A 24,800-nucleotide genomic window follows, 5' to 3' on the forward strand; every position below is an offset into this window, starting at 1 on the left:
TAATAAACACTGAATGAGCACTCGGTTTCCTTAGACATGCAATTCCGCCCAATACAAATGGCACTCAGTAATATAACATTGTTTACAGATTATTTTGCTTTCCCTTTTCCAAAAGTAAGGTGAAGGGCAAAAATAATCGTATCAGTACTCATCTTCGATTATGTAATTGGTAGGAATGATACAGACAAGAAGAAGGTTCTGTTACTTTGGAAGCCAGTGAAGTGTGAACAGAACAGACATTGTGTTCTCACTGCTGTGAGTTGGAAGAAGGAGTCCTGGAGTAGAATTCTGAGCCAGCAGGAGCTGAAATAAATGATTGTAAGGATATGAGCCTTTGAAGAATTATAGGAATCAGTACAGGATATGATGGAAACATGGACAAGCTTATCAATATTACAAATGGAACATAAACAATTTGAGAGAAATTCAAACAATGTGAGTTACTGAAATTATGATATTATGCTTCAATGTATTTCCAAATGGGCGGCACGGTGGCGCAGTGGGTAGCGCTGCTGCCTCGCAGTTGGGAGACCTGGGGACCCGGGTTCGCTTCCTGGGTCCTCCCTGTGTGGAGTTTGCATGTTCTCCCCGTGTCTGCGTGGGTTTCCTCCCACAGTCCAAAGACATGCAGGTTAGGTGGACTGGCGATTCTAAATTGGCCCTAGTGTGTGCTTGGTGTGTGGGTGTGGGTGTGTTTGTGTGTGTCCTGCGGTGGGTTGGCACCCTGCCTGGGATTGTTTCCTGCCTTGTGCCCTGTGTTGGCTGGGATTGGCTCCAGCAGACCCCCGTGACCCTGTGTTCGGATTCAGCGGGTTGGAAAATGGATGGATGTATTTCCAAATAATCCTGATCCTACGCAACATATTTATAGAAAATGAATGGGTCGGACTTTCAAGCAGTTCACAGAGAGCTGTCTCTAAGGGATGCTTGCACATATTGAGATTTTGATCATCTTTTTTGTTAATTATTCAGCATGATGATAACAGGGGAATACTGAGCAGGCAGCGCTTCCTGAATCAATTATGCAATAAACATGTGATGTTCAAGCTAATTAATTTTTCCTTTGGTGAGTTACACACACTGTAGGATGCAGGCAGAAGACCGGATTCATTTAGTGGTGGTAGTCTGTTTAAACCTGCCAGCTATAAAATGTGCACTCAAACGTGGGAAACTATGCTACAATGAATGTTCGCCCCCTTGGACGTTTTCAAATTTATTTGTGATACACCATTGAATCACAGTGGATTTATTTATTTAGAAAGAAAAAAACTCTTTAATGTCAAAGCAAAAACAAAGCTCTGCAAAGTGGTCTAAATTGATTAAAAATACAAAACCCAAAATTATTGATCACAGAAGTATTCACCCCCTTCGAGTGAGTGTTTAGTTGATGCAGCTTTGGCAGCTATGACAGCCTTGAGTCTTTGTGCACATCTCTCACTTTATCAGCTCTGACATTTTTTTTCCCATTCATCTTTGAAAAACTGCTCAAGCTCTATTAGGTTGCATGTTGATTATGTGTTTACAGCACTTTACAAGTCCACACACAAACACTCAAGTTGAGATTTGGCCACTCCAGAACATTAAAATTATTGTTTCTAAGCCATTCCTCTATAGCCGGGGTACTCAATAGGCGGACTCCGGTCCGCATCCGGACCCAAATACGGTTAAATCTGGACCGACGCCAAAACAAACATGCAAATGTAATCATAATCCAAATGAGTTCTCAATGAAGTGTGCAATTGTGATTCCGCGCGATATATCTTTGAGGTTTCTACTCGGTTTGGTTGCTTCATCTATGTCCAATCACAGCAGTTTGAGTGAACGCTGGCGGGACTGGTCGCCGCTGCTCGTCGGTAACTAGACTGTGATTTTGTGGGTATTTTTTTTTTTTGCCATTTTGTTGACATCTCTGTGTGGCTGTATATGCTGTATATGCATTTAGCTTCAGCCTAACCTCCGTTTCGTTTGAAACTTACCTGCTTATTCTCTGGACGTCTGAGCTGCCTCTGGCCTCCTCACCTACAATGTGGACTGGTAGGATAATCGCCTGGTTAATGCTTGTTTGGAGTCTTCTGTCGCTCGTTATCCAACCTGCGACTGGCCTCCTCCAGTATCCAGCTGCTGAGCTTCTTCGACTGCGTCTTCTCCAGTCTGTGCCTCTGCTGTCGGTGCTGTATTTCGACCCGGATGTCATACTTCTCCCTCGTCGGAGATACATCCACCGTGGGTCTCGTCGGAGATTCCGAATGGACGTCTCAAAAGGAATTAACTCTTTTTGGTCTGATTTTCGGCACCCTCCAAACAACACAGATAGGAAAGCTGACCATAGCGTGTTGGCCAGCTTAGCTCGGTCGACTAACACCACTGTCAAATGCGACAGCAACATTGTCAGCTTTGGTCTACTGAACATCAGCTCACTCACGAGCAAGGGACATCTCATTCAGGATCTCCTCATTGACCGTAAGTTTGACTTTCTCTGTTTAACTGAGACTTGGCAGCAACCTCAAGACTTTTCACAACTTAATGAATGCACCCCCCCGGGGTTTGTTTACACTTGTCAATCCCGTGCCTCTGGCCGTGGAGGAGGTGTCGCGATTATTTATCGCGAGAAGTGGAAAGTCCTGCCGTTGTCTGCTCCTGCTGTTAGCTCTTTTGAATCGACTGTGTGTCAACTGTCTGGCCCAGTTCCTACCATCATTGCAACTGTCTACCGTCCTCCTAAGTCAAACAACAATTTTTTGAACGATCTTGTTACCTTCCTTACTCATTTATCTGTAATTACTCCAAATATAATTCTGCTGGGGGATTTTAATGTACATCTGGACAATATCAATATCCCTCTCACTAGAGACTTTTTATCTTGCCTGGAGAGTTTTGGATACCAGCAGCACACTGATGTTCCTACTCATTGTAAAGGACATATCTTGGACCTGATCTGCTGCTCTGGTGTTGTTCCTTTTGATCTCACAGCAGATGAACTTACTATAACCGACCATTTTCTTCTTTCATTCAATGCCAAACTTACCTTTTCTGTTCCTAAGCTTCCACGTCTCATAGCCTTTCGCAACATTAAGAATATTAACTTGAATTTGCTGTCTTCTAGGATTGATTCCCAACTGGACTTTTATAATTTTTCCACTCCCATAGAACTGGTCTCATATTATAACACCTGTCTTAATGGTATTCTTAATTCTCTGGCTCCGCTAAAAATCCGTTCTGTTTCTTTTTCTTTTTCTGCCCCTTGGTTTACGCCTGAACTTCGGCTTCTGAAAGCTAAGGGCAGGCAACTTGAAAGGTTGTTTAAAAAATCCGGACTCTTTGTCCACAAAGAGATGTATAAAAATCATCTTCTCTATTATAAGGATTGTATAGCTCAAACCAAGTCTAATTATTACACTCAGTTAATTACTCGTAATACAGGTAACACCAAGACTTTGTTTTCTTTACTTAATAATGTTACACAACCTCCAGACTCTTTACCATCTCACCTTTACTCAACTGCTTTCTGTAATTCTCTTATGTCTTTTTTCAACGAGAAAATCCAAAAGATACATCAGCACCTTGGTCCAGATCCTCACTATATTCCTTCTGAACTACACTCGCCTATTCACTTTTTCTCTTCTTTCCAGCTTCCCACTTCCTCTGAAATTTCAGATCTCATCTGCAAATCCAAGTCATCTACTTGTCAGCTGGACCCCCTGCCTACAGTTCTGGTTAAAGCCTGCCTCCCCTCTCTAGTCCCTCTCATTTCTGCCATCATTCACTCTTCTCTCACTACTGGTATTATTCCCTCATCATTTAAAACTGCTGCTATAACCCCAATACTAAAAAAACCTGGTGCTGATCCTACTAATTTCAATAATTTTCGCCCCATTTCTAACTTGCCCTTTATCTCCAAAATTCTTGAAAAAATTGTAGCTATCCAACTTCATACCCATTTATCTCACAATAATCTATATGAAAAGTTCCAGTCTGGTTTTCGCCCCCTTCATAGTACAGAAACGGCACTTGTTAAAATTACTAATGACCTCCTTATGGCTGCTGATTCTGGTCTAATCACTATTCTCATCCTCCTTGATCTGAGTGCGGCCTTTGATACTATTTGTCATACCACTCTCCTTAATAGATTATCTCTGATTGGCATTACCCACACTCCACTTGATTGGTTTAGATCCTACCTCTTAGGCCGCACTCAGTTCATACAACTTAAAACCTTCACATCCCAACCCACCGCTGTTACTTCTGGTGTGCCCCAGGGCTCTGTCCTGGGGCCTCTTCTTTTTATTATTTACCTTCTTCCCCTTGGCAATATTTTTCGCAAATATAACATTAATTTTCACTGTTATGCTGATGACACCCAGCTCTACCTTGCTGGTAATCCCACCTCCTCTTTTCCACCACCCTCGCTTATTGACTGCATTGCTGAAATTAAATCCTGGTTTTCTTCGAATTTTCTTAAATTAAACAGTGACAAAACTGAGGTTCTCCTCATTGGTTCAAAATCATCATTATCCAAAACCAATAATCTTTCTCTTATTATTGATAACTCTGTTGTTTCCCCATCATCTCAGGTCAAGAGTCTGGGTGTCATCCTCGACAGTACTCTATCTTTCCAATCTCACATTAATAACATCACCCGGTCTGCTTACTTCCACCTACGTAATATTAATCGTATTCGCCTCTCCCTCACTCCTCATACTACTGCCATTCTTGTTCATAGTCTTGTCACTTCCCGGCTGGACTACTGCAATTCACTCCTCTTTGGTCTCCCGAATAAATCTCTTCATAAGCTTCAGTTAGTCCAGAATTCTGCAGCACGTATCATCACTCAAATCCCATCTATTCACCATATTACTCCGGTCTTGCAGCAGCTTCATTGGCTCCCGATTAAGTTTCGTATTGATTTTAAGATTCTACTATTAACATTTAAGGCCATCCATAACCTCGCCCCTCCATATCTGTCTGACCTTCTTCATGTTGCCATTCCATCCCATAATCTTAGATCCTCTTCCTCCACCCATCTGACTGTCCCTCCCGCCCGTCTAACCACCATGGGGAGCAGAGCTTTCAGTCGTTCTGCTCCCAAGCTCTGGAATTCATTGCCTGCGGATCTCCGAAATATCAAATCATATTCATCCTTCAAATGTAAACTTAAAACGCATCTGTTTAAAATGGCTTTTTCTTTTTCATCCTGATTATAATGGTTTTGTTTGGTTTTAATTTCTAGATTTTCTGATGTTTTAAGTTTTTTATAATTGTGTCTTTTATTTAATTATTTATTTATTTATTGTTGTTTGGTGTCCTTGAGCTCCCTGAAAGGCGCCTTGTATAAATAAAATGTATTATTATTATTATTATTAGTATCGTTCCCACTACTCCCCGCCTCCCCCCCCCAATACTCGCTCGCTCATTCACGGCAGCCAGATTTATGTACCGGTCACGTGCTCTGGGTCAGGCCGGTGAACAGGCAGTCTCATCACTCGCAGGCAGTGCAAATTTCGATAACTGAATTTTTTTTTTGCTGACTGAAAGTGAAGATGGCTGGCTCAAGACAGTACATTGATAAGAAAAGAAAAGTTGATTTTGAAAACCGCGAATTTAAGAGTGAGTGGACAGAAAAATATGCGTTCGTGCTCCCCGTGGGAAGCAGAAAACCAATGTGTTTAATCTGCAACGAGACGGTAGCAATAATCAAAAGTGGTAATGTGAAACGCCATTATGAAACCAAGCATGCACATTTCGAACAAAATTACCCTCAGAACTCAGAGGTAAAGACCATAAAAATAAACCAGCTGAAATCATCATATGAAGCTACAAGCAGTGTAATAGTTAGATCAGCCACACAACAGGAGCGGGCAACAGAAGCCTCACTTAGAGTAGCATGGGTCCTGGGAAAAAACAAGAAACCCTTCTCTGATGCTGAAGTAGTCAAAGAGTGTATGAGAGAAGTGGTGACTGCTCTGTTTGAAGGGACTCAAAAGGATGAAATAATCCAGAAAATAAACCAAATACCCTGTTCTGATTCCACTGCTGCAAGACGAGCTGAAATACTCGCTGATGATTTGCTTGAACAACTTAGTTCTGCTATAAAAAAAGCCAAATTCATTTCATTGGCTGTGGATGAATCCACAGATATCACGGACAATGCACAACTCATGGTCTTTGTCAGATTTTTTGATGAAGAAAAGGGAGAATTTCATGAAGATGTTTTGGGTCTCACAAACCTCCATGGACACACAAGGGGGGATGATATCTATGAAGCAGTGACACAGATGCTTAGAGACAGAGCGATAGACCTGAAGCATGTTGTTTCCATTGCTACTGATGGCGCACCATGTATGATTGGGAAAGAGAGGGGATTAGTGTCATGCTTGAGAACTCACCACCCTGACCTCATGGCATACCACTGCATAATTCACCAGATGGTTTTGTGTGCCAGCCTTGGAGAAAGGTACTCAGAAGTCATGACAACAGTCATGAAACTAGTCAATTATCTGAGAGCATCCACTGCTTTGCAACATCGTTTATTGCGCTCATTTCTAATAGAGGTGAATGCAACATTTGATGATTTGCTCCTTCACAACAATGTCCGGTGGCTTAGTAAAGGCAAGGTACTGGAGCGTTTTTGGGCACTGCGGAAAGAGCTGGAGACATTTCTGTTGGATCAGAAGAGTGCAAAAGCCAAACCGTTTGTGGATTTCATGAAGAATGACGAGAAAATGGAAATTGTTGCTTTTCTAATGGACATTACTTCCCATCTTAATGACCTTAATATGAAGCTCCAAGGCAAAAACAGCACAGTGTGTGACCTCATGTTAGCTGTCCGTGCTTTCCAGAGGAAGCTGGAGGTGTTCAAATGTGACTTACAGCAGGACCTGCTTCACTTCCCAAGACTTTTGGATCAGACTGCAGGAAAACATCACCATCACAATTATGCTGAATTCCTGGACAAGCTGATTAAAAATTTCCAAACTCGCTTTGAAGATTTCCCTTTGGGAAAACAAGTCTTGCTGTGCATCGAAAATCCATTTCTTGTCAAAAATATTGCAGAATTCTCAAATAAGGCCACAAAAGTCTTCCAATGGGCCAGTGCTGCTTCTCTGCAAACAGAGTTAATTGAGCTACAAGAAAACCTAGCACTGCAGGAATCTCACTGTGACCTTGTCACCTTCTGGACAAAGATGGTTACTGCGGCAGGTGTTCCTCTCCTGCAGAAGATGGCCCTTCAACTTCTTACAATGTTTCCCTCAACGTACTGCTGTGAATCTGCCTTTTCCACTATGAACATGGTGAAAAACACATACCGCAACACCCTCACCAATGAACATTTACATCAGTGCCTCCGCCTTGCCCTCACACCTTTTATGCCCAAGTTCAAACAACTGGTGGCACAAAGAAGGTGTCACCTTTCACACTAAAAGGCCTACCATGTCATTTTTTTGTGTATAGTTCTAAAGTTTGGGGATTGCCTTTTTTTGGAGTTCTCTACTTGGAATTTGACCGTCACTTTTCCGGACCTCAGACTGAATAGAAATTTAGTAAGTGGACCTTTCAAATTTATATTTGAGTAGCCCTGCTCTATAGCTTTGAGGTTGATGTGTTGTTCTACCAAGGTGCAGGTTTTTTGTGGACTGTATGAAGTTTCCATGATTTTGCTGTTTTTGTTTTATTGACTACTCGCACAAGCCTTGTAGGGCCTGCTGTAGAAAAGCATCTCCACAACCTGATGCTGTCACTGCAATTCTTCATGGAGGGGATGGTGTGTTTTTGATAATGTGTAGTGTTTAAACATGGTGTTTAGTCTGATGGGCAAAAGGCTGAGTGGTGGCTCTGAGGCTAAAGATTTGTGCTGGTATCTGGAAGGTGGCTGGTTCAAATCCTGTTACTGCCAGAAGAGATTCTACTGCATTGGACCCTTGAGCAAGGCCCTTAAAGTGAAAATTGCTCCAGGGGAGCTGTACAATGGCCAAACCTGTGCTCTGACCCCTAAAGGTCACAACACAAGACAATTTCCTCTCTGGGATAAATAAAGTGTATGAAATAAATAAAAGTTCCATGTTGGTTTTGTCAGACCATAGAACCTCCTTTCTTCAGGTGTGCCTACTGGCAAACTCTAACCAAGATGTCCTGTGCATGTTTCTCATTGCCACTCTCTCATAAGCTTGTGATTGATGAAGCACAGACTGTTCAGTCTTGAACCACTGTAGCTTGTAACTCCTTCAGAGTTCTTGTAACTCTTTTGATTGCCTACCTCCATATTCGTCTTCTTGCATAGTCACTCAGTTATTGTGGACAGTGTGGATGGTGACAAGTGATGTCAATTTGATTAATTTTGTGACATTTAAAACCGATTGGTGCATCAATTAATGATTTAGGCATGTTACATTAAAGGGGGTAAATTCTTACCCAATCAAATATTTTGTGTTTTATATTTGTAATTAAAACCAATCACATTAAATTTGACCCAACACAGACTCACTCCGGAAGCATGTATATTTTTCTTCACCTGTGGGGCACGTCTTTCCCGTGTCCCATAGGCACAACACAGTCCTACAAGTAAACACACAAGCACAAAACACTCTTCCTTTGCACCACCACTCCTCCCGACTCAGAGATCAACTTTCACTTTGGCATTAGTCATTCTCAATTAATCAGCTTCTAAAAAGTCAAATACGTCTATAAACATTCAATGCTGAATGCCAATAAAGTGCTATACAGTAATCCCTCCTTCATCGCGGGGGTTGCGTTCCAGAGCCACCTGCGAAAAAAGAAAATCCGCGAAGTAGAAACCATATGTTTATATGGTTATTTTTATATTGTCATGCTTGGGTCACAGATTTGCGCAGAAACACAGGAGGTTGTAGAGAGACAGGAACGTTATTCAAACACTGCAAACAAACATTTGTCTCTTTTTCAAAAGTTTAAACTGTGCTCCATGACAAGACAGAGATGACAGTTCCATCTCACAATTAAAAGAATGCAAACATATCTTCCTATTCAAAGGAGTGCGCGTCAGGAGCACAGAATGTCACATAGAGAAAAGCAAACAAATCAAAAGGGCTGTTTGGCTTTTAAGTATGCGAACCACCACGGCACAAAGCAGTTGAAGGCAGCAGCTCACACCCCCAGTGCAGGATTTATGTGTAAGCTACACAAGTTATAGCTTAGGGCCCCCGCCTTCTTGGGGGCCCCCAAAACAAATTGTCCGAATGAGCAATTGTCATATATACTTAAATATACTACAGCATTATTTGTCCCAATCAGGCCCGGCCTTAGGCATAGGCGAAGTAGGCGACCGCCTAGGGCCCCGGATCGACACCTTGGTCTAATTTTCACACATTTCACAGAGCTTCCAGGGGGGCTCCGCCCCCCTCAGAGGGCCCCTGGACCCCCCTTTCGCCTAGGGCCCCATAATACCTAACACCGGGCCTGTACCCTGTACAGACTTAACATAGTGCATAACTAAGTTACTAAGACGTCAGTAACAATGCATTTAACTTGGCCGGAGCTTGCATTAAAACTGCAGTGTTGCGTTGGCCAGGAATCGAACCCAGGTCAACTGCTTGGAAGGCAGCTATGCTAACCACTATACCACCAACACAAGTGACAGACATTTGCTTGTATTTTCCCATTAAATTCATCGAGTTTTTTTCCCAGATTCGTTATGAAATAGGATATGACTCGGTAACGGCCGGATGGGTTTTGTTTTTACTGTGAATGCAGGACGTAGAGATTGGATTTGACGTCCAGAGTCACCTTTCATGTAAATTAGCCAATTTAGCAGAAATAAGTTATTTAACGTTTATTTTTTTTCGTTGTAGTAATAAGGTTCTTCACAACGTCTGAAAACAATTACGAGTGATTTGATACGTCAGATACTTCATTCCTGTAGAAACTTACACTTAAAGACACTGCATTTATTTCCAATATTCAGTATACCCAGTACAGACTTATCATAGTGCATAACTAAGTTAGTAAGACGTTACTAACAATGCATTTAACTTGGCCGGATCTCGTATTAAAACTGCAGTGTTGCGTTGGCCGGGAATCGAACCCGGGTCAACTGCTTGGAAGGCAGCTATGCTAACCACTATACCACCAACACAAGTGACAGACATTTGCTTGTATTTTCCCATTAAATTCATCGAGTTTTTTTCCCAGATTCGTTATGAAATAGGATATGACTCGGTAACGGCTGGATGGGTTTTGTTTTTACTGTGAATGCAGGACGTAGAGATTGGATTTGACGTCCAGAGTCACCTTTCATGTAAATTAGCCAATTTAGCAGAAATAAGTTATTTAACGTTTATTTTTTTTCGTTGTAGTAATAAGGTTCTTCACAACGTCTGAAAAGAATTACGAGTGATTTGATACGTCAGATACTTCATTCCTGTAGAAAGTTACACTTAAAGACACTGCATTTCTTGCCAATATTCAGTATACCCAGTACAGACTTATCATAGTGCATAACTAAGTTAGTAAGACGTTAGTAACAATGCATTTAACTTGGCCGGAGCTCGTATTGAAACTGCAGTGTTGCGTTGGCCGGGAATCGAACCCGAGTCAACTGCTTGGAAGGCAGCTATGCTAACCATTATACCACCAACGCAAGTGACAGACATTTGCTTGTATTTTCCCATTAAATTCATCGAGTTTTTTTCCCAGATTCGTTATGAAATAGGATATGACTCGGTAACGGCCGGATGGGTTTTGTTTTTACTGTGAATGCAGGACGTAGAGATTGGATTTGACGTCCAGAGTCACCTTTCATGTAAATTAGCCAATTTAGCAGAAATAAGTTATTTAACGTTTATTTTTTTTCGTTGTAGTAATAAGGTTCTTCACAACGTCTGAAAAGAATTACGAGTGATTTGATACGTCAGATACTTCATTCCTGTAGAAAGTTACACTTAAAGACACTGCATTTGTTGCCAATATTCAGTATACCCAGTACAGACTTATCATAGTGCGTAACTAAGTTAGTAAGACGTTAGTAACAATGCATTTAACTTGGCCGGAGCTCGTATTAAAACTGCAGTGTTGTGTTGGCCGGGAATCAAACCCAGGACAACTGCTTGGAAAACAGATATGCTAACCACTATACCACCAACACAAATGACGGATGCTTGTATTTACCCATTAAATTCATCGAGTTTTTTTCCCAGATTCGTTATGAAATAGGATATGACACGGTAACGGCCGGATGGGTTTTGTTTTTACTGTGAATGCAGGACGTAGAGATTGGATTTGACGTCCAGAGTCACCTTTCATGTAAATTAGCCAATTTAGCAGAAATAAGTTATTTAACGTTTATTTTTTTTTCGTTGTAGTAATAAGGTTCTTCACAACGTCTGAAAAGAATTACGAGTGATTTGATACGTCAGATATTTCATTCCTGTAGAAACTTACACTTACAGACACTGCATTTATTTCCAATATTCAGTATACCCTGTACAGACTTATCATAGTGCATAACTAAGTAAGTAACAATGCATTTAACTTGGCCGGAGCTCGTATTAAAACTGCAGTGTTGCGTTGGCCGGGAATCGAACCCGGGTCAACAGCTTGGAAGGCAGCTCTGCTAACCACTATACCACCAACGCAAGTGACAGACATTTGCTTGTATTTCCCCATTAAATTCATCGAGTTTTTTTCCCAGATTCGTTATGAAATAGGATATGACTCGGTAACGGCCGGATGGGTTTTGTTTTTACTGTGAATGCAGGACGTAGAGATTGGATTTGACGTCCAGAGTCACCTTTCATGTAAATTAGCCAATTTAGCAGAAATAAGTTATTTAACGTTTATTTTTTTTCGTTGTAGTAATAAGGTTCTTCACAACGTCTGAAAACAATTACGAGTGATTTGATACGTCAGATACTTCATTCCTGTAGAAACTTACACTTAAAGACACTGCATTTATTTCCAATATTCAGTATACCCAGTACAGACTTATCATAGTGCATAACTAAGTTAGTAAGACGTTAGTAACAATGCATTTAACTTGGCCGGAGCTCGTATTAAAACTGCAGTGTTGCGTTGGCCGGGAATCGAACCCGGGTCAACAGCTTGGAAGGCAGCTATACTAACCACTATACCACCAACGCAAGTGATAGACATTTGCTTGTATTTCCCCATTAAATTCATCGAGTTTTTTTCCCAGATTCCTTATGAAATAGGATATGACTCGGTAACGGCCGGATGGGTTTTGTTTTTACTGTGAATGCAGGACGTAGAGATTGGATTTGACGTCCAGAGTCACCTTTCATGTAAATTAGCCAATTTAGCAGAAATAAGTTATTTAACGTTTATTTTTTTTCGTTGTAGTAATTAGGTTCTTCACAACGTCTGAAAACAATTACGAGTGATTTGATACGTCAGATACTTCATTCCTGTAGAAACTTACACTTAAAGACACTGCATTTTTTGCCAATATTCAGTATACCCAGTACAGACTTATCATAGTGCATAACTAAGTTAGTAAGACGTTAGTAACAATGCATTTAACTTGGCCAGAGCTCGTATTAAAACTGCAGTGTTGTGTTGGTCGGGAATCGAACCCGGGTCAACAACTTAGAAGGCAGCTCTGCTAACCACTACACCACCAAAGCAAGTAAAAGAAATTTGCTTGTATTTTCCCATTAAATTCATCGAGATTTTTTCCCAGATTCGTTATGAAATAGGATATGACTCGGTAACGGCCGGATGGGTTTTGTTTTTACTTTGAATACAGGACGTAGAGATTGGATTTGACGTCCAGAGTCACCTTTCATGTAAATTAGCCAACTTAGCAGAAATAAGTTATTTAACGTGTCTTATTTTTTTTTCGTTGTAGTAATAAGGTTCTTCACAACGTCTGAAAAGAATTACGAGTGATTTGATACGTCAGATACTTCATTCCTGTAGAAACTTACACTTAAAGACACTGCATTTTTTGCCAATATTCAGTATACCCAGTACAGACTTATCATAGTGCATAACTAAGTTAGTAAGACGTTACTAACAATGCATTTAACTTGGCCGGATCTCGTATTAAAACTGCAGTGTTGCGTTGGCCGGGAATCGAACCCGGGTCAACTGCTTGGAAGGCAGCTATGCTAACCACTATACCACCAACACAAGTGACAGACATTTGCTTGTATTTTCCCATTAAATTCATCGAGTTTTTTTCCCAGATTCGTTATGAAATAGGATATGACTCGGTAACGGCCGGATGGGTTTTGTTTTTACTGTGAATGCAGTACGTAGAGATTGGATTTGACGTCCAGAGTCACCTTTCATGTAAATTAGCCAATTTAGCAGAAATAAGTTATTTAACGTTTATTTTTTTTCGTTGTAGTAATAAGGTTCTTCACAACGTCTGAAAAGAATTACGAGTGATTTGATACGTCAGATACTTCATTCCTGTAGAAACTTACACTTAAAGACACTGCATTTTTTGCCAATATTCAGTATACCCAGTACAGACTTATCATAGTGCATAACTAAGTTAGTAAGACGTTAGTAACAATGCATTTAACTTGGCCGGAGCTCGTATTAAAACTGCAGTGTTGCGTTGGCTGGGAATCGAACCCGAGTCAACTGCTTGGAAGGCAGCTATGCTAACCATTATACCACCAACGCAAGTGACAGACATTTGCTTGTATTTTCCCATTAAATTCATCGAAGTTTTTTCCCAGATTCGTTATGAAATAGGATATGACTCGGTAACGGCCAGACAGGTTTTGTTTTTACTGTGAATGCAGGACGTAGAGATTGGATTTGACGTCCAGAGTCACCTTTCATGTAAATTAGCCAATTTAGCAGAAATAAGTTATTTAACGTTTATTTTTTTTTCGTTGTAGTAATAAGGTTCTTCACAACGTCTGAAAAGAATTACGAGTGATTTGATACGTCAGATACTTCATTCCTGTAGAAACTTACACTTACAGACACTGCATTTATTTCCAATATTCAGTATACCCTGTACAGACTTATCATAGTGCATAACTAAGTTAGTAAGACGTTAGTAACAATGCATTTAACTTGGCCGGAGCTCGTATTAAAACTGCAGTATTGCGTTGGCCGGGAATCGAACCCGGGTCAACTGCTTGGAAGGCAGCTATGCTAACCATTATACCACCAACGCAAGTGATAGACTTTTGCTTGTATTTCCCATTAAATTCATCGAGTTTTTTTCCCAGATTCGTTATGAAATAGGATATGACTCGGTAACGGCCGGATGGGTTTTGTTTTTACTGTGAATGCAGGACGTAGAGATTGGATTTGACGTCCAGAGTCACCTTTAATGTAAATTAGCCAATTTAGCAGAAATAAGTTATTTAACGTTTATTTTTTTTCGCTGTAGTAATAAGGTTCTTCACAACATCTGAAAAGAATTACGAGTGATTTGATACTTCATTCCTGTAGAAACTTACACTTAAAGACACTGCATTTCTTGCCAATATACAGTATACCCAGTATAGACTTATCATAGTGTATAACTAAGTTAGTAAGACGTTAGTAACAATGCATTTAACTTGGCCGGAGCTCGTATTAAAACTGCAGTGTTGTGTTGGTCGGGAATCGAACCCGGGTCAACAGCTTGGAAGGCAGCTCTGCTAAACACTACACAACCAAAGCAAGTAAAAGACATTTGCTTGTATTTTCCCATTAAATTCATCGAGTTTTTTTCCCAGATTCGTTATGAAATAGGATATGACTCGGTAACGGCCGGATGGGTTTTGTTTTTACTGTGAATGCAGGACGTAGAGATTGGATTTGACGTCCAGAGTCACCTTTCATGTAAATTAGCCAATTTAGCAGAAATAAGTTATTTAACGTTTATTTTTTTTCGTTGTAGTAATAAGGTTCTTCACAACGTCTGAAAAGAATTACGAGTGATTTGATACGTCAGATACTTCATTCCTGTAGAAACTTACACTTAAAGACACTGCATTTGTTGCCAATATTCAGTATACCCAGTACAGACTTATCATAGTGCATAACTAAGTTAGTAAGACGTTAGTAACAATGCATTTAACTTGGCCGGAGCTCGTATTAAAACTGCAGTGTTGTGTTGGCCGGGAATCAAACCCAGGTCAACTGCTTGGAAAGCAGCTATGCTAACCACTATACCACCAACACAAGTGACAGACATTTGCTTGTATTTCCCCATTAAATTCATCGAGTTTTTTTCCCAGATTCGTTATGAAATAGGATATGACACGGTAACGGCCGGATGGGTTTTGTTTTTACTGTGAATGCAGGACGTAGAGATTGGATTTGACGTCCAGAGTCACCTTTCATGTAAATTAGCCAATTTAGCAGAAATAAGTTATTTAACGTTTATTTTTTTTTCGTTGTAGTAATAAGGTTCTTCACAACGTCTGAAAAGAATTACGAGTGATTTGATACGTCAGATACTTCATTCCTGTAGAAACTTACACTTACAGACACTGCATTTTTTGCCAATATTCAGTATACCCAGTACAGACTTATCATAGTGCATAACTAAGTTAGTAAGACGTTAGTAACAATGCATTTAACTTGGCCGGAGCTCGTATTAAAACTGCAGTGTTGTGTTGGCCGGGAATCGAACCCGGGTCAACTGCTTGGAAAGCAGCTATGCTAACCACTATACCACCAACGCAAGTGACAGACATTTGCTTGTATTTCCCCATTAAATTCATCGAGTTTTTTTCCCAGATTCGTTATGAAATAGGATATGACTCGGTAACGGCCGGATGGGTTTTGTTTTTACTGTGAATGCAGGACGTAGAGATTGGATTTGACGTCCAGAGTCACCTTTCATGTAAATTAGCCAATTTAGCAGAAATAAGTTATTTAACGTTTATTTTTTTTTCGTTGTAGTAATAAGGTTCTTCACAACGTCTGAAAAGAATTACGAGTGATTTGATACGTCAGATACTTCATTCCTGTAGAAACTTACACTTAAAGACACTGCATTTATTTCCAATATTCAGTATACCCTGTACAGACTTATCATAGTGCATAACTAAGTTAGTAAGACATTAGTAACAATGCATTTAACTTGGCCGGAGCTCGTATTAAAACTGCAGTGTTGCGTTGGCCGGGAATCGAACCCGGGTCAACTGCTTGGAAGGCAGCTATGCTAACCACTATACCACCAACGCAAGTGACAGACTTTTGCTTGTATTTCCCCATTAAATTCATCGAGTTTTTTTCCCAGATTCGTTATGAAATAGGATATGACTCGGTAACGGCCGGATGGGTTTTGTTTTTACTGTGAATGCAGGACGTAGAGATTGGATTTGACGTCCAGAGTCACCTTTCATGTAAATTAGCCAATTTAGCAGAAATAAGTTATTTAACGTTTATTTTTTTTCGCTGTAGTAATAAGGTTCTTCACAACATCTGAAAAGAATTACGAGTGATTTGATACGTCAGATACTTCATTCCTGTAGAAACTTACACTTAAAGACACTGCATTTCTTGCCAATATTCAGTATACCCAGTACAGACTTATCATAGTGCATAACTAAGTTAGTAAGACGTTAGTAACAATGCATTTAACTTGGCCGGAGCTCGTATTAAAACTGCAGTGTTGCGTTGGCCGGGAATCGAACCCGGGTCAACTGCTTGGAAGGCAGCTATGCTAACCACTATACCACCAACGCAAGTGACAGACATTTGCTTGTATTTCCCCATTAAATTCATCGAGTTTTTTTCCCAGATTCGTTATGAAATAGGATATGACTCGGTAACGGCCGGATGGGTTTTGTTTTTACTGTGAATGCAGGACGTAGAGATTGGATTTGACGTCCAGAGTCACCTTTCATGTAAATTAGCCAATTTAGCAGAAATAAGTTATTTAACGTGTCTTATTTTTTTTTCGTTGTAGTAATAAGGTTCTTCACAACGTCTGAAAAGAATTACGAGTGATTTGATACGTCAGATACTTCATTCCTGTAGAAACTTACACTTAAAGACACTGCATTTTTTGCCAATATTCAGTATACCCAGTACAGACTTATCATAGTGCATAACTAAGTTAGTAAGACGTTAGTAACAATGCATTTAACTTGGCCGGAGCTCGTATTAAAACTGCAGTGTTGCGTTGGCCGGGAATCGAACCCGGGTCAACTGCTTGGAAGGCAGCTATGCTAACCACTATACCACCAACGCAAGTGACAGACATTTGCTTGTATTTCCCCATTAAATTCATCGAGTTTTTTTCCCAGATTCGTTATGAAATAGGATATGACTCGGTAACGGCCGGATGGGTTTTGTTTTTACTGTGAATGCAGGACGTAGAGATTGGATTTGACGTCCAGAGTCACCTTTCATGTAAATTAGCCAATTTAGCAGAAATAAGTTATTTAACGTTTATTTTTTTTCGTTGTAGTAATAAGGTTCTTCACAACGTCTGAAAAGAATTACGAGTGATTTGATACGTCAGATACTTCATTCCTGTAGAAAGTTACACTTAAAGACACTGCATTTTTTGCCAATATTCAGTATACCCAGTACAGACTTATCATAGTGCATAACTAAGTTAGTAAGACGTTAGTAACAATGCATTTAACTTGGCCGGAGCTCGTATTAAAACTGCAGTATTGCGTTGGCCGGGAATCGAACCCGGGTCAACTGCTTGGAAGGCAGCTATGCTAACCACTATACCACCAACGCAAGTGACAGACATTTGCTTGTATTTCCCCATTAAATTCATCGAGTTTTTTTCCCAGATTCGTTATGAAATAGGATATGACTCGGTAACGGCCGGATGGGTTTTGTTTTTACTGTGAATGCAGGACGTAGAGATTGGATTTGACGTCCAGAGTCACCTTTCATGTAAATTAGCCAATTTAGCAGAAATAAGTTATTTAACGTTTATTTTTTTTCGTTGTAGTAATAAGGTTCTTCACAACGTCTGAAAAGAATTACGAGTGATTTGATACGTCAGATACTTCATTCCTGTAGAAACTTACACTTAAAGACACTGCATTTCTTGCCAATATTCAGTATACCCAGTACAGACTTATCATAGTGCATAACTAAGTTAGTAAGACGTTACTAACAATGCATTTAACTTGGCCGGAGCTCGTATTAAAACTGCAGTGTTGTGTTGGCCGGGAATCAAACCCAGGTCAACTGCTTGGAAAACAGATATGCTAACCACTATACCACCAACACAAGTGACAGACATTTGCTTGTATTTACCCATTAAATTCATCGAGTTTTTTTCCCAGATTCGTTATGAAATAGGATATGACTCGGTAACGGCCGGATGGGTTTTGTTTTTACTGTGAATGCAGGACGTAGAGATTGGATTTGACGTCCAGAGTCACCTTTCATGTAAATTAGCCAATTTAGCAGAAATAAGTTATTTAACGTTTATTTTTTTTTCGTTGTAGTAATAAGGTTCTTCACAACGTCTGAAAAGAATTACGAGTGATTTGATACGTCAGATACTTCATTCCTGTAGAAACTTACACTTACAGACACTGCATTTATTTCCAATATTCAGTATACCCTGTACAGACTTATCATAGTGCATAACTAAGTTAGTAAGACATTAGTAACAATGCATTTAACTTGGCCGGAGCTCGTATTAAAACTGCAGTGTTGCGTTGGCCGGGAATCGAACCCGGGTCAACTGCTTGGAAGGCAGCTATGCTAACCACTATACCACCAACGCAAGTGACAGACATTTGCTTGTATTTCCCCATTAAATTCATCGAGTTTTTTTCCCAGATTCGTTATGAAATAGGATATGACTCGGTAACGGCCGGATGGGTTTTGTTTTTACTGTGAATGCAGGACGTAGAGATTGGATTTGACGTCCAGAGTCACCTTTCATGTAAATTAGCCAATTTAGCAGAAATAAGTTATTTAACGTTTATTTTTTTTCGCTGTAGTAATAAGGTTCTTCACAACATCTGAAAAGAATTACGAGTGATTTGATACGTCAGATACTTCATTCCTGTAGAAACTTACACTTAAAGACACTGCATTTCTTGCCAATATACAGTATACCCAGTATAGACTTATCATAGTGCATAACTAAGTTAGTAACACGTCAGTAACAATGCATTTAACTTGGCCAGAGCTTGCATTAAAACTGCAGTGTTGTGTTGGCCGGGAATCGAACCCGGGTCAACAGCTTGGAAGGCAGCTATGCTAACCACTATACCACCAACGCAAGTGACAGACATTTGCTTGTATTTTCCCATTAAATTCATCGAGTTTTTTTCCCAGATTCGTTATGAAATAGGATATGACTCGGTAACGGCCGGATGGGTTTTGTTTTTACTGTGAATGCAGGACGTAGAGATTGGATTTGACGTCCAGAGTCACCTTTCATGTAAATTAGCCAATTTAGCAGAAATAAGTTATTTAACGTTTATTTTTTTTCGTTGTAGTAATAAGGTTCTTCACAACGTCTGAAAAGAATTACGAGTGATTTGATACGTCAGATACTTCATTCCTGTAGAAACTTACACTTAAAGACACTGCATTTATTTCCAATATTCAGTATACCCAGTACAGACTTATCATAGTGCATAACTAAGTTAGTAAGACGTTACTAACAATGCATTTAACTTGGCCGGAGCTCGTATTAAAACTGCAGTGTTGTGTTGGCCGGGAATCAAACCCAGGACAACTGCTTGGAAAACAGATATGCTAACCACTATACCACCAACACAAGTGACAGACATTTGCTTGTATTTCCCCATTAAATTCATCGAGTTTTTTTCCCAGATTCGTTATGAAATAGGATATGACACGGTAACGGCCGGATGGGTTTTGTTTTTACTGTGAATGCAGGACGTAGAGATTGGATTTGACGTCCAGAGTCACCTTTCATGTAAATTAGCCAATTTAGCAGAAATAAGTTATTTAACGTTTATTTTTTTTTCGTTGTAGTAATAAGGTTCTTCACAACGTCTGAAAAGAATTACGAGTGATTTGATACGTCAGATACTTCATTCCTGTAGAAAGTTACACTTAAAGACACTGCATTTTTTGCCAATATTCAGTATACCCAGTACAGACTTATCATAGTGCATAACTAAGTTAGTAAGACATTAGTAACAATGCATTTAACTTGGCCGGAGCTCGTATTAAAACTGCAGTGTTGCGTTGGCCGGGAATCGAACCCGGGTCAACTGCTTGGAAGGCAGCTATGCTAACCACTATACCACCAACGCAAGTGACAGACATTTGCTTGTATTTCCCCATTAAATTCATCGAGTTTTTTTCCCAGATTCGTTATGAAATAGGATATGACTCGGTAACGGCCGGATGGGTTTTGTTTTTACTGTGAATGCAGGACGTAGAGATTGGATTTGACGTCCAGAGTCACCTTTCATGTAAATTAGCCAATTTAGCAGAAATAAGTTATTTAACGTTTATTTTTTTTTTGTTGTAGTAATAAGGTTCTTCACAACGTCTGAAAAGAATTACGAGTGATTTGATACGTCAGATACTTCATTCCTGTAGAAAGTTACACTTAAAGACACTGCATTTGTTGCCAATATTCAGTATACCCAGTACAGACTTATCATAGTGCATAACTAAGTTAGTAAGACGTTACTAACAATGCATTTAACTTGGCCGGAGCTAGTATTAAAACTGCAGTGTTGTGTTGGCCGGGAATCAAACCCAGGACAATTGCTTGGAAAACAGATATGCTAACCACTATACCACCAACACAAATGACGGATGCTTGTATTTACCCATTAAATTCATCGAGTTTTTTTCCCAGATTCGTTATGAAATAGGATATGACTCGGTAACGGCCGGATGGGTTTTGTTTTTACTGTGAATGCAGGACGTAGAGATTGGATTTGACGTCCAGAGTCACCTTTCATGTAAATTAGCCAATTTAGCAGAAATAAGTTATTTAACGTTTATTTTTTTTCGTTGTAGTAATAAGGTTCTTCACAACGTCTGAAAAGAATTACGAGTGATTTGATACGTCAGATACTTCATTCCTGTAGAAACTTACACTTACAGACACTGCATTTATTTCCAATATTCAGTATACCCTGTACAGACTTATCATAGTGCATAACTAAGTTAGTAAGACATTAGTAACAATGCATTTAACTTGGCCGGAGCTCGTATTAAAACTGCAGTGTTGCGTTGGCCGGGAATCGAACCCGGGTCAACTGCTTGGAAGGCAGCTATGCTAACCACTATACCACCAACGCAAGTGACAGACATTTGCTTGTATTTCCCCATTAAATTCATCGAGTTTTTTTCCCAGATTCGTTATGAAATAGGATATGACTCGGTAACGGCCGGATGGGTTTTGTTTTTACTGTGAATGCAGGACGTAGAGATTGGATTTGACGTCCAGAGTCACCTTTAATGTAAATTAGCCAATTTAGCAGAAATAAGTTATTTAACGTTTATTTTTTTTCGCTGTAGTAATAAGGTTCTTCACAACATCTGAAAAGAATTACGAGTGATTTGATACGTCAGATACTTCATTCCTGTAGAAATTTACACTTAAAGACACTGCATTTCTTGCCAATATACAGTATACCCAGTATAGACTTATCATAGTGCATAACTAAGTTAGTAAGACGTTAGTAACAATGCATTTAACTTGGCCGGAGCTCGTATTAAAACTGCAGTGTTGCGTTGGCCAGGAATCGAACCCGGGTCAACTGCTTGGAAGGCAGCTATGCTAACCACTATACCACCAACGCAAGTGACAGACATTTGCTTGTATTTTCCCATTAAATTCATCGAGTTTTTTTCCCAGATTCGTTATGAAATAGGATATGACTCGGTAACGGCCGGATGGGTTTTGTTTTTACTTTGAATGCAGGACGTAGAGATTGGATTTGACGTCCAGAGTCACCTTTCATGTAAATTAGCCAATTTAGCAGAAATTAGTTATTTAACGTGTCTTATTTTTTTTTCGTTGTAGTAATAAGGTTCTTCACAACGTCTGAAAAGAATTACGAGTGATTTGATACGTCAGATACTTCATTCCTGTAGAAACTTACACTTAAAGACACTGCATTTGTTGCCAATATTCAGTTTACCCAGTACAGACTTATCATAGTGCGTAACTAAGTTAGTAAGACGTTACTAACAATGCCTTTAACTTGTCCGGAGCTAGTATTAAAACTGCAGTGTTGGGTTGGCCGGGAATCAAACCCAGGTCAACTGCTTGGAAAACAGATATGCTAACCACTATACCACCAACACAAGTGACAGACATTTGCTTGTATTTCCCCATTAAATTCATCGAGTTTTTTTCCCAGATTCGTTATGAAATACTATATGACATGGTAACGGCCGGATGGGTTTTGTTTTTACTGTGAATGCAGGACGTAGAGATTGGATTTGACGTCCAGAGTCACCTTTCATGTAAATTAGCCAATTTAGCAGAAATAAGTTATTTAACGTTTATTTTTTTTTCGTTGTAGTAATAAGGTTCTTCACAACGTCTGAAAAGAATTACGAGTGATTTGATACGTCAGATACTTCATTCCTGTAGAAAGTTACACTTAAAGACACTGCATTTTTTGCCAATATTCAGTATACCCAGTACAGACTTATCATAGTGTATAACTAAGTTAGTTAGACATTAGTAACAATGCATTTAACTTTGCCGGAGCTCGTATTAAAACTGCAGTGTTGCGTTGGCCGGGAATCGAACCCGGGTCAACTGCTTGGAAGGCAGCTATGCTAACCACTATACCACCAATGCAAGTGACAGACATTTGCTTGTATTTTCCCATTAAATTCATCGAGTTTTTTTCCCAGATTCGTTATGAAATAGGATATGACTCGGTAACGGCCGGATGGGTTTTGTTTTTACTGTGAATGCAGGACGTAGAGATTGGATTTGACGTCCAGAGTCACCTTTCATGTAAATTAGCCAATTTAGCAGAAATAAGTTATTTAACGTTTCTTATTTTTTTTTCGTTGTAGTAATAAGGTTCTTCACAACGTCTGAAAAGAATTACGAGTGATTTGATACGTCAGATACTTCATTCCTGTAGAAACTTACACTTAATGACACTGCACTTCTTGCCAATATACAGCATACCCAGTACAGACTTATCATAGTGCATAACTAAGTTAGTAAGACGTTACTAACAATGCCTTTAACTTGTCCGGAGCTAGTATTAAAACTGCAGTGTTGGGTTGGCCGGGAATCAAACCCAGGTCAACTGCTTGGAAAACAGATATGCTAACCACTATACCACCAACACAAGTGACAGACATTTGCTTGTATTTTCCCATTAAATTCATCGAGTTTTTTTCCCAGATTCGTTATGAAATAGGATATGACTCGGTAACGGCCGGATGGGTTTTGTTTTTACTGTGAATGCAGGACGTAGAGATTGGATTTGACGTCCAGAGTCACCTTTCATGTAAATTAGCCAATTTAGCAGAAATAAGTTATTTAACGTTTATTTTTTTTTCGTTGTAGTAATAAGGTTCTTCACAACGTCTGAAAAGAATTACGAGTGATTTGATACGTCAGATACTTCATTCCTGTAGAAACTTACACTTACAGACACCGCATTTATTTCCAATATTCAGTATACCCTGTACAGACTTATCATAGTGCATAACTAAGTTAGTAAGACATTAGTAACAATGCATTTAACTTGGCCGGAGCCCGTATTAAAACTGCAGTGTTGCGTTGGCCGGGAATCGAACCCGGGTCAACTGCTTGGAAGGCAGCTATGCTAACCACTATACCACCAACGCAAGTGACAGACATTTGCTTGTATTTCCCCATTAAATTCATCGAGTTTTTTTCCCAGATTCGTTATGAAATAGGATATGACTCGGTAACGGCCGGATGGGTTTTGTTTTTACTGTGAATGCAGGACGTAGAGATTGGATTTGACGTCCAGAGTCACCTTTCATGTAAATTAGCCAATTTAGCAGAAATAAGTTATTTAACGTTTATTTTTTTTCGTTGTAGTAATAAGGTTCTTCACAACATCTGAAAAGAATTACGAGTGATTTGATACGTCAGATACTTCATTCCTGTAGAAATTTACACTTAAAGACACTGCATTTCTTGCCAATATACAGTATACCCAGTATAGACTTATCATAGTGCATAACTAAGTTAGTAAGACGTTAGTAACAATGCATTTAACTTGGCCGGAGCTCGTATTAAAACCACAGTGTTGCGTTGGCCAAGAATCGAACCCGGGTCAACTGCTTGGAAGGCAGTTATGCTAACCACTATACCACCAACGCAAGTGACAGACATTTGCTTGTATTTCCCCATTAAATTCATCGAGTTTTTTTCCCAGATTCGTTATGAAATAGGATATGACTCGGTAACGGCCGGATGGGTTTTGTTTTTACTGTGAATGCAGGACGTAGAGATTGGATTTGACGTCCAGAGTCACCTTTCATGTAAATTAGCCAATTTAGCAGAAATAAGTTATTTAACGTTTATTTTTTTTCGTTGTAGTAATAAGGTTCTTCACAACGTCTGAAAAGAATTACGAGTGATTTGATACGTCAGATACTTCATTCCTGTAGAAACTTACACTTAAAGACACTGCATTTTTTGCCAATATTCAGTATACCCAGTACAGACTTATCATAGTGCATAACTAAGTTAGTAAGACATTAGTAACAATGCATTTAACTTGGCCGGAGCTCGTATTAAAACTGCAGTGTTGCGTTGGCCGGGAATCGAACCCGGGTCAACTGCTTGGAAGGCAGCTATGCTAACCATTATACCACCAACGCAAGTGACAGACATTTGCTTGTATTTTCCCATTAAATTCATCGAGTTTTTTTCCCAGATTCGTTATGAAATAGGATATGACTCG

General features: G+C 39.6%; 23 non-coding genes across 23 annotated transcripts; all 23 read right to left on the reverse strand.

The window, feature by feature from the left end:
• Window positions 1-9,529: 9,529 nt before the first annotated feature.
• Window positions 9,530-9,601, reverse strand: trnag-ucc (transfer RNA glycine (anticodon UCC)). Its single transcript has one exon. It is a non-coding gene; the product is annotated as a tRNA-Gly (tRNA).
• Window positions 9,602-10,033: 432 nt separating this feature from the next.
• trnag-ucc (transfer RNA glycine (anticodon UCC)) lies at window positions 10,034-10,105 on the reverse strand. The gene has a single exon. It is a non-coding gene; the product is annotated as a tRNA-Gly (tRNA).
• Window positions 10,106-10,537: 432 nt separating this feature from the next.
• Window positions 10,538-10,609, reverse strand: trnag-ucc (transfer RNA glycine (anticodon UCC)). The gene has a single exon. It is a non-coding gene; the product is annotated as a tRNA-Gly (tRNA).
• A 922-nt stretch (window positions 10,610-11,531) lies between these two features.
• Window positions 11,532-11,603, reverse strand: trnag-ucc (transfer RNA glycine (anticodon UCC)). Its single transcript has one exon. It is a non-coding gene; the product is annotated as a tRNA-Gly (tRNA).
• Window positions 11,604-12,035: 432 nt separating this feature from the next.
• Window positions 12,036-12,107, reverse strand: trnag-ucc (transfer RNA glycine (anticodon UCC)). The gene has a single exon. It is a non-coding gene; the product is annotated as a tRNA-Gly (tRNA).
• Window positions 12,108-13,047: 940 nt separating this feature from the next.
• trnag-ucc (transfer RNA glycine (anticodon UCC)) lies at window positions 13,048-13,119 on the reverse strand. Its single transcript has one exon. It is a non-coding gene; the product is annotated as a tRNA-Gly (tRNA).
• A 432-nt stretch (window positions 13,120-13,551) lies between these two features.
• trnag-ucc (transfer RNA glycine (anticodon UCC)) lies at window positions 13,552-13,623 on the reverse strand. The gene has a single exon. It is a non-coding gene; the product is annotated as a tRNA-Gly (tRNA).
• A 433-nt stretch (window positions 13,624-14,056) lies between these two features.
• On the reverse strand, window positions 14,057-14,128 carry trnag-ucc (transfer RNA glycine (anticodon UCC)). The gene has a single exon. It is a non-coding gene; the product is annotated as a tRNA-Gly (tRNA).
• Window positions 14,129-15,054: 926 nt separating this feature from the next.
• trnag-ucc (transfer RNA glycine (anticodon UCC)) lies at window positions 15,055-15,126 on the reverse strand. The gene has a single exon. It is a non-coding gene; the product is annotated as a tRNA-Gly (tRNA).
• Window positions 15,127-15,559: 433 nt separating this feature from the next.
• Window positions 15,560-15,631, reverse strand: trnag-ucc (transfer RNA glycine (anticodon UCC)). Its single transcript has one exon. It is a non-coding gene; the product is annotated as a tRNA-Gly (tRNA).
• A 433-nt stretch (window positions 15,632-16,064) lies between these two features.
• Window positions 16,065-16,136, reverse strand: trnag-ucc (transfer RNA glycine (anticodon UCC)). The gene has a single exon. It is a non-coding gene; the product is annotated as a tRNA-Gly (tRNA).
• A 432-nt stretch (window positions 16,137-16,568) lies between these two features.
• Window positions 16,569-16,640, reverse strand: trnag-ucc (transfer RNA glycine (anticodon UCC)). Its single transcript has one exon. It is a non-coding gene; the product is annotated as a tRNA-Gly (tRNA).
• Window positions 16,641-17,076: 436 nt separating this feature from the next.
• Window positions 17,077-17,148, reverse strand: trnag-ucc (transfer RNA glycine (anticodon UCC)). The gene has a single exon. It is a non-coding gene; the product is annotated as a tRNA-Gly (tRNA).
• A 432-nt stretch (window positions 17,149-17,580) lies between these two features.
• trnag-ucc (transfer RNA glycine (anticodon UCC)) lies at window positions 17,581-17,652 on the reverse strand. Its single transcript has one exon. It is a non-coding gene; the product is annotated as a tRNA-Gly (tRNA).
• A 937-nt stretch (window positions 17,653-18,589) lies between these two features.
• trnag-ucc (transfer RNA glycine (anticodon UCC)) lies at window positions 18,590-18,661 on the reverse strand. Its single transcript has one exon. It is a non-coding gene; the product is annotated as a tRNA-Gly (tRNA).
• A 432-nt stretch (window positions 18,662-19,093) lies between these two features.
• trnag-ucc (transfer RNA glycine (anticodon UCC)) lies at window positions 19,094-19,165 on the reverse strand. The gene has a single exon. It is a non-coding gene; the product is annotated as a tRNA-Gly (tRNA).
• A 937-nt stretch (window positions 19,166-20,102) lies between these two features.
• Window positions 20,103-20,174, reverse strand: trnag-ucc (transfer RNA glycine (anticodon UCC)). Its single transcript has one exon. It is a non-coding gene; the product is annotated as a tRNA-Gly (tRNA).
• A 933-nt stretch (window positions 20,175-21,107) lies between these two features.
• trnag-ucc (transfer RNA glycine (anticodon UCC)) lies at window positions 21,108-21,179 on the reverse strand. The gene has a single exon. It is a non-coding gene; the product is annotated as a tRNA-Gly (tRNA).
• Window positions 21,180-21,611: 432 nt separating this feature from the next.
• trnag-ucc (transfer RNA glycine (anticodon UCC)) lies at window positions 21,612-21,683 on the reverse strand. Its single transcript has one exon. It is a non-coding gene; the product is annotated as a tRNA-Gly (tRNA).
• A 941-nt stretch (window positions 21,684-22,624) lies between these two features.
• trnag-ucc (transfer RNA glycine (anticodon UCC)) lies at window positions 22,625-22,696 on the reverse strand. Its single transcript has one exon. It is a non-coding gene; the product is annotated as a tRNA-Gly (tRNA).
• Window positions 22,697-23,637: 941 nt separating this feature from the next.
• Window positions 23,638-23,709, reverse strand: trnag-ucc (transfer RNA glycine (anticodon UCC)). The gene has a single exon. It is a non-coding gene; the product is annotated as a tRNA-Gly (tRNA).
• A 432-nt stretch (window positions 23,710-24,141) lies between these two features.
• On the reverse strand, window positions 24,142-24,213 carry trnag-ucc (transfer RNA glycine (anticodon UCC)). The gene has a single exon. It is a non-coding gene; the product is annotated as a tRNA-Gly (tRNA).
• A 432-nt stretch (window positions 24,214-24,645) lies between these two features.
• On the reverse strand, window positions 24,646-24,717 carry trnag-ucc (transfer RNA glycine (anticodon UCC)). The gene has a single exon. It is a non-coding gene; the product is annotated as a tRNA-Gly (tRNA).
• Between the last annotated feature and the right edge of the window lie 83 nt (window positions 24,718-24,800).

This window comes from Erpetoichthys calabaricus, chromosome 5 (genome assembly GCF_900747795.2).
Source record: "Erpetoichthys calabaricus chromosome 5, fErpCal1.3, whole genome shotgun sequence".
Classification (NCBI taxonomy): Eukaryota; Metazoa; Chordata; class Cladistia; order Polypteriformes; family Polypteridae; genus Erpetoichthys; species Erpetoichthys calabaricus.